At 38.4% G+C, this 13,638-nt stretch overlaps 1 protein-coding gene across 1 annotated transcript in view; it reads right to left on the reverse strand.

Annotated features, from left to right (window-relative positions):
- Positions 1-13,638, reverse strand: part of mpp7a (MAGUK p55 scaffold protein 7a) — a 180,258-nt gene that overhangs the window by 38,858 nt on the left and 127,762 nt on the right. The gene's annotated exons all lie outside the window — the stretch shown is intronic.

Raw genomic sequence — 13,638 nt, forward strand, 5'->3', positions numbered from 1 at the left:
TTACTTTCTTGTGTGCATTTGAGAATGAGGATATAAGCAAGTCTTTTTGGATCTTAACACACTCCTACACTTACCCTGCCTCCTGCACCTGTATTGGTTTGTGGTTGTGGTCAGTGCTTAATATGCTTTTCGGAAGTAGGCCTGATATAAGAAGCTGATTTGGTGCTGAATATTTCCCACTTAATTGTGTTACATAATTTTTTTTTTCTGTCAGTTATGATCAATTTATTGTGCGCTTGCTGGATGAAAGTATTCAGTCTGATTCCAACCTGTTGAATGATACTGTACACGTACAGTACATGCATATTCATCTTGAGCCTCTTTTAAAAAGGTGCTATATATTGATGTTTGTGGTATATTTGTTTTTCTTCTAAAAATGTATATTTTTTAAGAGTTTTTTTTTTTAACTATGTTCTACATATCCTTCACTCCTTATGTGTTCATTTACCAGATATTTTGGTGTATTGGTTACTCTTTCATCTGTCAAGTGTTTAGGTCTATTAGTTCCATATACCACATTTTACCATATCTGAACCATTCCAAAGATTTTCCCCTAAAAATCAGCACGGAAAATACGAAAAATGTCCGCAGATTCCGTCTGGGCCCGATCATAACAGATTTTCCTGTGCACCATTATCATATGAACCGACTTGTGGTTCTTTCATCCGCGTCCAGGTAACAAAACGACCAGACCGAAATATCTGAGGGTACGAATTTCATGGGGACACGGCAGGAGGTGGGCTATTTCAGGACACGGTCATAGCTACGGGTGGTTTTTTTATGCCCTAAAAGGTTGTTAAGAACCTCACCACAAAACTTCCTGTCTGATTACTCTGGACAGCACCAGTCTGTCTTTAATGACCCCAGACTGTATCAAAACTCAAAATGTACCCCTCATTTAAGCAGCACGGTTTTATATTCATGACAGATGCTAGTTAGTCTAGCACAGCCCCAAACCAGAGACACCTAATACCCCATCTCTGCACAAGGCATTTTCCCCTCCTGCGTTTTTATTTTTTTTAAACTGTGATTAATGAACGCAGGAATATGATGCAAGATGCCCAAGTAAGATTACGGCAGTAAGAAAATTATGGACTGAGAAGAAGGGGAATGAAAAAAACCCCTGATCCAGTCCCCCTTTAATACTTTCCACAGCACCGAGAGACCGCAGAGCGCATATGTGCGGCCGTGGACAGAACCTGCATTCTTTACAGCTTGTTCTTTTCCACACAGTCACCTAATAAGGGCTGGTGGGGACCTACGCTGGGATACAAATGAAACACACCGTAAGTCAAGCGCCCACTGTACCACAACACAAGTGTTTGTGTTGTTCCACAGTGAGGATTTGGTTACAAGCTTTTAGGACAGAGCATTCTTCCACTCAGGCTAACCTGTGGTCTCTGCTGCTCGTGCCACTTGACGTGTTGCCATCACGCTAAAACTCAACCCTGTCTGGAGCAAAAACATCAAGAACTGCATTACAACCAGGAAAGCATATAGGTATGATTATCTGACAAATATCAACATCATTCGATGGGGAAAAGGTACCAGGTGCCAAATCATTCCTTTCGAGAGGATATGAGGGTGACCTTTAGTAAGCTGAAACACTGAGTGGCTTGTACCATTCAATTTTCGTACCCTTCAGTTTCGATAGTCGATTAGCTCTGGCATCAGGAATCTCCATTTTCCCAAACACAGAGCAGGTGCAAAGCTTTTATTACAGCTGCTCGGCTGTGGCTAGTCAGTGCAAATTGCGGTTTACTGTCTGAAGAGGATTCGTAATCGGGACCCTTCAAAATCACTTAAAACAGGATAGACAGATAGACTCCATCCAAATAGCCGAAATATTGCTTTCCATCTCAATGAGGATAAAAAAAAAATATATATATATATATATAAAAAAATAAAAATCAAGGCTCAGAAAGCAAGCAACTCTACCCCCTTATTGAACCCCAGTCCCGTAACTGATTGAGAATAAGAATAAGAAAAAAACACATGAAAATTAATCCATTCCAGTCTGAGCAGAAATGTTGGGCCTGCTTCTCCTTAATTCTCTCTTTTTCCAAAGGACGCGGCTTTGTGAGACAAATCTATATGTGGGGTGACAGAAGGCAGCTTGAGTATATTAGAAATGCTCAGCCAAGGACCTTCTGGTTTGGGTACGAAGATAAATATATTAAGAAAAAGCCAGCCAGCCAAGGACAGCCATAAAATTCCTTCCATTTCCCTTCCAGTATGACAGTACAGGCTAGAAGACCGACACGTGCCCGCTGTAGAGGCCCAAACATGCACCTCTTCTAATGGCGTGCACTGTGGCGTGACGAGTTAATTGGACCTCAGAGCTACGCAACCTACCATCACCAACTAGCAGTTCACAAATCAAACCTGTTCTTCCACAGAGACATGGAAGGAAAAACAATGAAAAGGTCCAAATTCAGTGTAAACACAGAAAGACACGCGCTGCCGCCGCACACACAATCGCCTGAGAGCTGCTGTGGCTCCCGAATGCCCATTTTCCACAGCAATAACATCTTACAGCCGTGGAAGAAATTGAGTAGATGTGTGAGGTGAAAGCCCTGAGGGATTCAAAAACGTCGAAGATGATGAGGGTTGTAACCTTCAAACACATTAACTCCCTGTATGGATATGGAATGATGCACATTCACATTTATCAAAAAAGATAAGGGAACCAGAAAAAGGTCAAAACACTCTGTAGTGTGATCAATCAAACAGAAAATTATTTCATAGAAAGAGCTCCCCAATTTTTCCATCATCTTTTGGTTTACAACCTGCGACTAATTCTTTTATCCATTATTTTGGAATGGATAATCCTTGTCCTGTGCTTGTAAGTCATATTTAATCATGTAGTAAATTTTTCCAAGTATGCTGTTTTTTACAGATTGAGAGAGTGAAGGTGGATACAAAGTTGAACAAAGTTAGCTGTAGTTTCAAGGCTTCCTGAAAGGAGGAAATGAACTCGAATAAAGTTCTCTGTGAAATGCCTCGGCCTACACCTTCCACCCCAAACAAGGTTAATGGAGAGCTGCCTGTCGAGCATGTGAACGATCCATTCAGATGGACAGGCATATGGCCTTCACTCCCTTCCACCCTCTTTTACAGTCATCTGCGGAAATGTTTAGCGGTATTGTACAGGCCCCTGGGGTGGTGTCAGGGAGACCCCCAGCATTAAACATCGAGAAGTTTCCGGTGCAAATCGCACGTACCAGAATCGTCTGATCTCATCTCATGTGCACACTAACTATATTCCATCTCATGTAGGGGAAAATGTGTCTTTCTGTGCACTCAGACAAACGGTTTACCAACTCCAGTTACTGCTCAGCATTCCCACAGATAAGCACGAACTGGCTGCCTGGATCCAGGGGAGAAGATGGATAACCATCACAGGCAACGATTAAAGAGAAACAAGTATTTAGTAGTGCTATTTGAAATATGTGTTGGGCACTGCTTTGAATCATGTTGAATCATTTAGAATGGCTGTCTAGGGGAAACACCCCGTAGGAGTGGATTCCATTGTGCTGCCTAAGTGGAAAGTCGTGTTCTGCCCAAGTGTTACAGGCTTGTGCTGAATACAGACTCTTCGTTCCTGTTGGCCGGAGAATAGACTTGCATCAAGGAGTGATATTTTTTTTCTCTGCCCTATTTAAAATGCCAAATTTAGAGAAAGGATTGTTAAGATGTGTTTGAGCCACTATACAGTATGTATGTATGTGTGTGTGTGTGTGTGAGATATATATATATATATATATATATATATATATATATATATATATGCAACGATAATTTTTTTTAAATCGCGATTAAATCGCATTATGCACAAAATTCAATGAATTCAAAAGTAGTGTATTCTGCACTTTTTCATTTAAAAGTACTGCTATATGAACAAAAGTGCAATAACATTTGGTTTGCAAACACTTTAAATAAGGAGCTTTTTACAGCAGTATTCCTTTTACATAGTAGCAGTTCAAACATGTCTTGTAAATCTCAACTTATAACATTAATGTAATCAAATTAAATAGAAAACCAAAGCTAGTAGCCACTGCCAGGGCATTAACATTTTTATAGAAAATATTTAGTTTGTTATAGAAAAACAAGTTATGCTCAGAGTCCAGAGCCTCGATCATAACATTATAACAGGCACCTTTCGAGTAGAGACCTGCACTATTGCGGGACCCAACGCAACAAGTGCGACACGGGACAACACTTGATGGGTGAGTGCGGGAAGAGGCGGGTAGAGACTCGTGTGTGCGGGATGCGGGAGTATAAGGGTGTACTCTCACTACGCGTTTGACCCCCAAAGCTCGGTTCGTTTGACTAGTGTGATCGCGCCCTGCTGCGCTCGGTTGGTTTAGCCGACTCTAGTCTCAGCCTCAGACGTCACTCACGCCCATGGACTGCTGGCTGAACGTCTGATGCACATGGCACACAAAAGTGGAAACACTTCTGGAGTTTCAAAGTCGTGCGTGTTGCATTCTTTAACGTTCTGCCTGGAAACAAAGATGCCATGACCCCCTCACGAAAGAATAAAGCAGTCATGTTTACAACTGAAGAATAATTGGACCTGTTCTGCAGGTGCATTAGAGCTAACATTAGCATCATGCTACATAAGACAATTTATGAGATTAATAGTACACTTTTACTCAAAACTCACTTTAAACCACCATTCAAGTGTTTGTAATAACTTCCTTTTGCGATTACATGTGGAATTTGGTCATTTACTGTGTTAAAATATGCTATTTATAGCCCTTTTTATCGCTGTACAAATAAGCATTTCAGATGTACACATTATTGTTATGAAAATATCCAAATCTCAAGACAATCACATACAAACCATATCCTATCGTAATCGTGTGTTTATTATCTAATATTATCTATAGTGGCTGTTGCCATGTTTATTTCTGCTGTGTAAAAGCCTTAACATGTCTCTGACTGAAACTCACGTTGTTTGTGATGCTACAACTGCCTCTCCATTCTTAAGTTTCCAGGTGCGTTACATTATAAAAGCAGCCCAAAAAAAAACGCAACCCATGGCTCTGTAATTTTTCCTGCGACCGCATTTTCCAAATAGCCCAATTGTGCCACGACCCAAGCAATACTGGTTCACTGTACCCTTATCACACAATGATAGATAACCTTCCGCACCGCGATGACGGGAAAAATTGGGGGTCAAACCTTATTTAAAAAAAAAAAAAAAAAAAAAAAAAAAAAAAAGTAATTTGCGCTAAAAAAAATTAACGCGTTAAAATTTTTAACGTTGACTGAACTAATATATATATTACATATACATATACAAACACACATTTGCTATATACATAAACATTTATAAATATTTAATGTACAGAATTTTTAAATAGAATACGTATTACTGTTGTTGTTGTAATTATTAACAGACAAAAATAGAAACTCTTGTGAGAGGTGCGTGTTTACAATTCTTAAATTTACATTTCTTATGGGAGTGAGATGGAAAAAAACTCATCTGGTACAGTTTGTCCTTATAATGACAATGTCTCGACTCTCGATATATGAACTACAAAAGTAAGGGAACACTGCTTGATGCATCAGTGGAGACACATATACACAAGTCTAACTCACAGACAAACAGAGTGGGCTGCCAGGTCAAGCTGGTGCAGTCATCACTAGCAGGTTTAGTAAGCATCTGAACTACAAATCCAATAGGATAGCTGGAGGACAAAGTCCTGCTGTTAGTCTCATCAATCACCTGTTCCTTCCATCAGAGATACGAAACACCCACATGCAAACATCAACAGACACAAAATCTATTCACTGAACCGCAGCAAAGTCTGGCCATTCCTGACCCCCACAGATGAACGGCCAAACACTGAGTAAAGGACATTGAGACTATAATCATCCATTACTGGCTACAAATCAGACGAACAGATGCCCATTTGCTCTCCATGTCCATGGCTAATTCTGGTCTACCATACATACAAAGTTAGAGACACTGCCAAATGACCCCTCCAAATTAAAATCCCAGTGACTTCAGCCGATTATACTAAAGTGTATCCACCTGAGCCATGGTCAGTGTGGGGGAAAAGCGTGGCAATCAAAAGCTGCGCACAGCTATAGGCCTCGAGGCTTCTGGCCCCGATGCTCCTCCTCCAGGAGTGAACCTGTGGACAGATGAGATAAACTCATTTTGGAAATGGAGCGTTTTTTTATTTCAGTTTAAAACACGTCTCCATTTTTCCATAACTCCTGCCTTAATTGGATTCCGGGGGTAATGGCTTTTCCAGCTTTAGCTTCTCCCCCCAAATGTTTTCAGTTTTTTGTTCATTCTTCTGACTCCCGTTGACTTTCTTCCCTGTTTCTACTTCTCCTAAATTGTGGTCGCCCTCAGCCTGCAGAGAGGTCATTAGGATTAGCCGATCACTGCAATCCTGTCTTCACATTTGATCACATCACATACTTTATGCAAAATAATGGTTCGGAATGGTTTCGGAAATGTTCGATATTTTGAACTGATTTTAAATATATCTTGCTTTCATCTGTTATGTATTTGTTGTGTTTGAAGCAACTTGAAAATCTGTTAGTATGTAATTCTCAGTCATTTAATGTATGATGTAACCATTTTAACACCCATCAAGTGTATGGTATAGTGCAGAGGTCCCCAACCACCGGGTCGCGACCCACTACCGGGCTGTGGAAGAATTCCTACCGGGTCGCGAGAAAGTTCTGGGGAAAATGTGGATATGACGCTCTGTTATTTATTGTGCGCAAATGATTTTTCTAATTATTCTGTATTTTCGTTGTTTGCGATTGATATAGAGTAGCAATTTGACGATTTCATGTTACATTAGTAAAAGATTGCTCTGATCTGTCATGGTTAGGACTTTAAATGGATCTCAGTTGATCCGTGATATACGGACCAGGTCCAGACCCACCGTTCGGCATGTGATTAGCAGATTAATTTGCCAATTTACACGTTCAAGCTATTTAAAACCACAAGAAGAAGAAACGAAACAGAACTCAATTCGTTACTCGCGCGCTGTTCTCGCACACACCCGAAGTGCGCACAAGCATAGAGATGTGTTTCAGACAGCGCGGCATACTGATTTGATTCCTTTCATGCATCCCTGCCTTTAAGATACCTATGCATGGGGGGGTTGCAGTTACGTCGCAATACTGGAAATATTTCTGTTTTAAACCATGAAGGCGAGCCAATGGATATCACAAAAGCAACGTGCAAATTTGTGCAATAGTTATGCCAGTGAACGTCTTAACTTCAACCATATAGAAAGTGAAATAAAAAAAATTAAAAAAAATAAAAAATAAAAAACTGATGAGTTTTCTACCGCAGCATTAACAGCACATATTCTCTCAGAGACAAGAGACGAATTTACTTCAACTTATTGATAACAGTATAAATTAATAGACCTGTTTTAAAGACCCCATCCACAACCCTCCCCCCTTCCCGGTCTGCAAGATTGTTTTCAAACCGTAACCGGTCCGCGGTGTAAAAGTTTGGAGAACCCTGGTATAGTGTATTGCACTTTATTTTGCACATTTTAGAAATCTTATTCACATGAATACTCTATGTTCCAAAATTAGCATAAAAATGTTTCCTATTTTTTATACATTTCAAAATGTAATTTCTTCCTCCGATGGATCAGCAGCCATTACACCAGTCTTCAGCGCCACATGACCCTTCAGAAATCATTCTATTATGGTGAATTGATGCTCATAAAAAAATGCAACTGAGCCCAAATTGTTACATGGTAGTGTACATGTATGAAACCCTGCTATTATAGTTGTTAAATGTTAGTTCCGTCTACCAAAGCAATACAGAACTTTTCTGTCATCTTGCACACAGTGTAGATGCACAAACATGTGCACTGGTTCAGCTGAAAACCGTACTGCTGACGTACATGAATGGATGGCACACTTGGGATTAAGACTAATACTCCTTGCTCACCTGACACTCCTTCATCCTAGTGACACAGGGGGGAGCAGAACTAGCAATGCATCCTTGTTATAAAGTCTTACATTACTACAAGACCAGGTTCAAATCATAACAGCGAATTAGACCGTAGGCTTTAATAAAGAGGTCAATGTTTTCCCCTTCAAAAAATTCTCCAGTTACATGGAATATGTAATGCATGGCAGGGCACGGACGCTGGAAGGAGCTGCCCTGGGACCAGCCCTTGAGGTGCTTTGGCCGCTGGGAGGAAGAGGAGAGGCTGAGGTCAGAAGGCCAGTAATGAAAGCGTGGAAGAAAACAGGAGGGCAGAGAAAAAAGAAAAAGAAAAAAAAAAGCAGCGAGGGGCACAGCGTTGAAAAGGTTATCCCTATTGAATGACGGTGCTTGATTGAGCTTGGCAGACAAGACTGTGCGGCTTTATTTATAAACTTTCTACCCACAGGATCGCCTGTGAAATCAAAAGAGTTTAAATGAGTGGCCAGCGGCTTAGGGTTTACACAAACAGACTAATGTCTACTAGTGAGAGAGAGAGAGAGAGAGAGAGAGAGAGAGAGAGAGAAAAGAGCCAGAGACAACCAAGAGAGACCCAAAAAAAAAAAAAAAAAAAAAAAAAAAACAAGCAAGCAAAAGAGAAAGAAGGAAATCAATTTGGGCGATTGAAAGAGGGGAAAAAAACTTTGTGAAACAAGTAGCAAACAAGAACCTGAAAAACAGCAGCGGAACACGTACACTGGCCCCATAAAAAAAAACATGATAAATATCTTAGAAAAAAAAATCTAATATACTGTACATAATACATATATACAATATACAGTACTGTTAAAAAGTTTGGGGTAAGACTTTTAAATTACTGTTAATCAGCAAGTTTGCATTAAATCGACAAAATGAGGAGCATATAACACTGAATTGCCATAATATTTCACAATAATATTGTTTCACTGAATTTTGATCAAATAAATGCAGCCTTGGTGACCATAAGACACTTCTTTGAAAGACATTAAAACAAATCTTTACCCTTAACTTTTGAACAGCAAAGTAGCAATGCAAATAAACATTTAAATTCACATTATACTGACAGATTCATTGAAATTGAAGAACAAAATAACTGATTTGCAAAAATTGGTGAACAGGAAATGGAAACCCTGGAGTAGATCTAGAATGGAGTGATTACAGAACACTGAGGCAAAATTGCCGTGAACTGAAACCGAAGACTCTTGCAAATGATAAATGATTTTTGTACTATTTGAGATATTTAATACTTAGGATCCACTGAAACGCTGTATTTTTTGCGGCCACTGAACAGAGCTGTCCCAGATGGGCATACTGTACAACAGAGTACATGAGTCTGCGCGGTGACAGATATGAGAGCACTACAGCACTCATTTTCCACACACTGACGCTAGAGAAGGAAACCAGACTAAGGCCTGACTGAGAGCTGGCCTTTAAACAGCCCAATGTCCAACACACACCACATCAAGAGCCTGCCGGACCTCCACCACAAAGCCTGGAAATGAAACAGTGCCTTTAACTGCAATATGTTTAATATTCACAAAGAGCAACTTAAACTAAAAACACTGCCAACACGCAGGAAAATCAGAAAGCTTAGATGTCACTGATATCAGATATTTCAGTTTCATTTTCCACTTCGCATTGTGAATGAGACTGAACAACACTCAGGAATTGCTACTAATAATAACAAAGTCAATCTTAGATAAAACATACAAAGCACATGGTAATGACCGTGGCAACTACCGCAGCGAAAAAAAAATACAGACTGAAAACGCAGACTGCTACCACTTATAAATGATGAGATATACGTGAAGCCAGAAGGAAGCTAGACAATGATACTATAGGACATGCAACAGCGTGCAGCCATGTCAAAATAGATTTTTGTCCTCAGACACACACAGAGAAGGAGAGATAGAGGGAGGAGATTGAAAGCTAACAGCACATTAAACTGTTAGGAGAGAATGACACAGAACAGGATATACAAACTCTTCATCAATAATATGAATCAGAAAGAAGAGAGAGGAATGATATGGGACAGAGGACAAACACATAATCAAGCATAATCAAAAAGAGCTCACCAATATGGAGTCCACTTAAATAGGAGGCAAACTCAGTGTCCTCTTCAAATTATGAAAGGCAGAAGGAATCAGGACAGATTTATATTAGACAGAAGTTAGGAACACTACTACATACTGAAAGATGAGCAAAACAAAAGTTTGTTCATTTGGCTTATAGGTATAAAAATAAAACTGACAATGACCACAGTACCATTTAAAGGTTTGGGATCAGTAAGTTTAAAAAAATATATCTCACATTTATTAAGCCAGGATGCATTACATTAATCAAAAGTGACCTTAAAGACTTTTACACTGTTAAACAAAAAAATTGTTCAATGAATTCTGGGAAAAACTGCCACTCTCAGAAAAGGATACAAAATCTTTCAAAATGGACTAATTTGTCAATCATAATAAGGTACTAATATGCAGCCTTTAGGTATTAATATGTACCTTTAAGATATTAAAGGTGTACCTTTGAAAAAGTACCACTCCAGTGACAGCTTTCATATATTTGTTTTTCCTGAGAGTGGTTTCCACAAAAAATATTAATCAGCACAACTGTTTTCAGCCCTGATACTAATCAGAAAATGTTACAACGCATTTCTGAATGATCATGTGACTTCGATGACTGGAATAATGGCTGCTAAAAATTCAGCTTTGCCATCAGGAACAAAATACATTTTAAAATACATTAAAATAGAAAACCGTTATATTTGTAATCATAATGAAATTGTTTTACTGTATTTTTGACCAAACAAATGCAGCTTCGATGAGCATAAGAGACTTTTTCCAAAAACATTACTGACCCCAAACTTTTGAACCGTTGTGTATTTTACAGACAAACACAACTATCAACATATTTCTTCATCAACTGCTCCTCTACAGCTGAACCAGGTGGACAGATTTATTGGCAGCGTTCACTGTCAACATTCATTACTTTCCATGTGGGCCATAAACTTCAGATTTCTTTTGTCTATTAGACAACTCATAATGCATTCAATACATATCTTACAGGTGGGGTAAAATAAGTTATTCGAAACATCTTTTGAATCTTACACAACAATAAAACTATGAAATACTGAGGGAAACATTCAAGTTCAAGCTCACATTCACACGGTCTTTCATGAAGAAAGACTAAAATGGATGGGATTCATCTGAGCACTCATCATAGTAATATCATTTAAAGGGTAAGGCGTAGTTGGAAAGGCAAAAATGGATGTATTGTGTGCCTGTGAGTGTATGTCTTTGTCTATGAGAGAGATACAGTAATAACAGTATAGTGAACTCTTGGCCCCTTTACACACTCTGCTACGCTCCATTAGGTGGTTGTGGTCCAATGAATGCTAATCAACCGTGTCTTCATTGTTTGGGTACTCTGTTACCACATACAGTGGTCCCAAGCCACTGATCTAATGGTTATGACATCTAATAGGCGAATCAGAGTTAGTCTGAAAGGTGTACCTTCAATGTCCTCCACTGGGAAAGCAAAGAAAGGAATATGATAAACATGAAAAAAGATTAAGAACAGATCAAGAGAGGGATGAGGAGAGCAAAAGAATGGAGGAAGAAACTGACCTACCCCATTCTACCGTCTCATCATCTTATGAAGAGAAAAAATAAACAAAAAGGAAAGATAGTCATGTGACTGGAAGCACACATTACAAACATTTGAAATACACTGAAATATACAAATTTAAAGGGACAGTTCAACAAAAGCGGTTTTACGTTCGTCTATTGTTTTAATTAAAGTCAGTGAGATCCAATGTGGTTTGTGTTCTTCAAAACGTATTCTTTTTTCACAAAAGAAAGTGAGTCATACAGGTTTGGAACAACATGAGGGTGACGAATTGATCACGGTTTTCAATTTAGGGTGAACTATCCCTTTAATGTCAAACTAATGTAAAACTGTATGTTTGTTTTCTATGAAAAGTCTTTAGTATGCTACTAAGCGCTAAACCATTGCTTACCTCATAGGAAACTGTAACTACCGAACAACTAACACAGTTCATAACAGCAGAGAAAGTGTTTTTGAGTGTGCATGTGCAGGCCTGAAGACATGAGAACATTTGGAGTCACTTTAAAAGCTTCCTCCAGTTCATGTGGTCTCAATTCTACTAAACAAGCTTAAATCAAAACACACACGAGCAAAGGGCAGCATCTACACAGCCTGCCATACACATTCACACAGTCCTGCCAAAAAAGCAATACCATGAAGAGAAGGATGAAGGGCAGTAAAATCTTTTGTGTGCTATTAGTCAAGTGAATCTTTAGGCATCTGCCTTCTTGTCGGTGTGACCCAAAGGACCAAAAATAATGTATTAAATGTATTAAAATAAAAATGAGAAGCAGATCTAAAAGCATGTTTAAAGTCTGAGACAAGAAATGAGGCCACTAAGCTTAGGATAAGAATAAAATATACAAAGTAAATTGGTATGATTTGCAGGTGAAAATGGATAATTGTCACAATTACTGACATTCCAAAGAATTTAAATCAGAAAAAAAAAAAAAAAAAAAACGTAACTTTTCAGTAAAACTCGTCCCAAGAATCCATTTTTAGATTTGCATGGCATTTAGTCAAAGTACCATAAAAGATATAAATTGGACCAAGCAAATTTGAAAACAAGATTATTGAAATTATGCCATTTCTACATGACAATTCCAAAAAGATTACAGATGCCTTTTACCTACAACAATTCATAAATTAATCTAGAACAGATGATTAATACAAATAAGTGGGGATGGTGAGTGTAGATTAAAGGGATGCTTAAATTATTTCCACATCTACAATGATGACAGAACAATTGGAATGAAAGTAAGTATTTCTGGTCAAACAAAGGGCACAAAACAGAGCGTGTGAAGACGCAGGATAGACCTACCAACTCCATATGTTTACACAGATTTAAATCAATCCCACTGTAGATTCCACTTGTAATGTTTATATGCATCCTATATAAATATATCAGTTGACGTGCATATATCCCGAAGAAAACTGTTCAAATGTGCAATGTGTCAACACTACAATAACAACAAGAAACTTGTGATCAGTGGTCCTGAAGATGTTAAGGTTACTAACTGATATTAGGTTGCATGAGGATTAACTCAAATTAGTTTGCAAGCAAATGCAGCTAGTTTAACAAAAAAAACACCATTTTGTCATTAAGACACAAGAGGAAGAGAGAAAAGTTAATCATAAAAGATGACGATAAGATAAGATAAGATAAGATGTATTAGGAGGAATCCACTTGTAAACAATATAAACAGACATTGACAAAGTTTATAGAAAACGCATATTAATACTATAGGGATGGTAACTAGAAGGTTGCAGATTTGACATTTCTGTGTAAAAGGGAATATTAAACAAGAAAAACAAATGTGTAGTACAGAGACAGGTTCTGTCAGTTGTTGACTGGATGGAGGCAGACCTGAATACAAGTTTGTAATCTATTATGACAAAGTCTGCTTCACTGGAAGACTGACTCACTACAGTTTAAGAAAAAAAAAAAAAAACTTATGCATGGATGAATTGTTCACAATTCGAAAATTCAATTTTTCACAAAAAAAACCCGACCCTCTAACACTATTCTTTTTCTATTCTAAATGTTTCAGTTTATTTAT

This window comes from Barbus barbus (assembly GCF_936440315.1).
Source record: "Barbus barbus genome assembly, chromosome: 38".
NCBI lineage: Eukaryota > Metazoa > Chordata > Actinopteri > Cypriniformes > Cyprinidae > Barbus > Barbus barbus.